Here is a 1,493-nt window from a genome sequence, read left to right as displayed (position 1 = left end):
AGAGAACCACTTGATGTGCTGGGGGATCTGTGAAAAAATGCTACAAAATGGGGACAAATGTAATGCAAATTATCACAGGGCCTCCAAACATCCTGTCCTCTTGTATATAGGCCTGGATTTTCATTACCAGAGTGAATCTGGAAACGTGTCCATCTGTCTAAATGATTGTCTGGGTACCAGGAAAACACACTTTAGTTCTAGGAACACCACAGGCCTGGGCTGCTCTGTGTACTGACCAGACGGTCCAACAGTTCTCAGAGAAGTCAGCCCAGGTCTAGCAATTTTTAAGGTTCTGAGCCCCAAGAAATCTCCCAAATCCAAAGATGCCAAAACCCACAGGTAGCTCTTATTGACAACAGGCATTTTTTCCAGGGGGCAGTTCCCATTTCTTCTTACTGCAATAACAAACCAGCCTCCAAGTCACTCCCCGGATGCCAGCATGAGCCCTGAATGTGGAAACACCCGTGACGGAGACACTTGGGCTGAGCTGCCCTCACACTGGCTTTCCCATGCCCACTCCCTCCTTCACCAACAGCACCCCCACTACACGGGCAGGACAGGGCAGCGGGGAAAGTGCTGCTTGCACCCACCCAGCTGACCTGAACTTGACTCCCAACACTACCCTTGGTTCCCAAAGGAGAGACTCTGAGCACAGACAGAGTCAGGATGTCAGCCCTAAGCACAAACAGAGGTGGCGCCCGAAAAACAAAACACAAAGGAAAAAAAGAACCACCTAAAAGGAGGCCAGAGCAACAGTACAAGTAAGGCCAGGCACAGACCCAAAACCAAAAAAAAAAACAACAAAATATAAATGCAGCACAATCCACATAACCTATTCTGCATCACGGAACCAAGGGGCAGGTACAACGCTGGGTCTGGCAGAAATCCCAAATCCCCTACCCTTCCTACACACAAATAAAAGCAAAGAGGCAGTTATGTGCCAACAGCAAAGTTTGGAATCCAGCAGTATATTCTCGAGAGTCAGTTCTTTACTTTGTCTTTGCTTGGGGGCCACACAAGGCAGGACTCAGAGCTTACAGGCAAGGCTTTAACAGACTATATGATTTTACGCCCTTGGTATGTGATTTTGTGTAAGGAAAGGGAGAAGAAATATTACACTTGGCCCAAAAGAAATCTCAATGGTGAAAAGTTTGTAATTTTTCTCAGAACCTCCAACTACTTCCCTACAGTCAGTGTTTTGCTGTGGAAGGGGAAAACTGACACCTGTTATGGCGGCAGAAATCAGCACAATCAGTGAGGCCCCAAGTTCCTGGAATTGAAACAGTCTCGGCTTCCAAGAAATGGAACAGTGTGCAACTAGCCAACCTGAACCCACCTGGGAAAGTTCCTGGGCCCTGCCAGTGGGCTCAATCAATCATTATGGCCCTAGTCAAAATGTCCCAGAAATTTTCTTTTGTTAACCCTAAAAGAAAGAGCTTATGTAACCGTGAATGATTATGGAAAACAAATTTTTAACTACTGCCTCACCACTG

This window comes from Sorex fumeus, unplaced genomic scaffold, assembly GCF_029834395.1.
Source record: "Sorex fumeus unplaced genomic scaffold, SorFum_2.1 ptg000269l, whole genome shotgun sequence".
In the NCBI taxonomy this organism is placed as follows: domain Eukaryota; kingdom Metazoa; phylum Chordata; class Mammalia; order Eulipotyphla; family Soricidae; genus Sorex; species Sorex fumeus.
Note: the sequence above shows the minus strand (reverse complement) of the source record.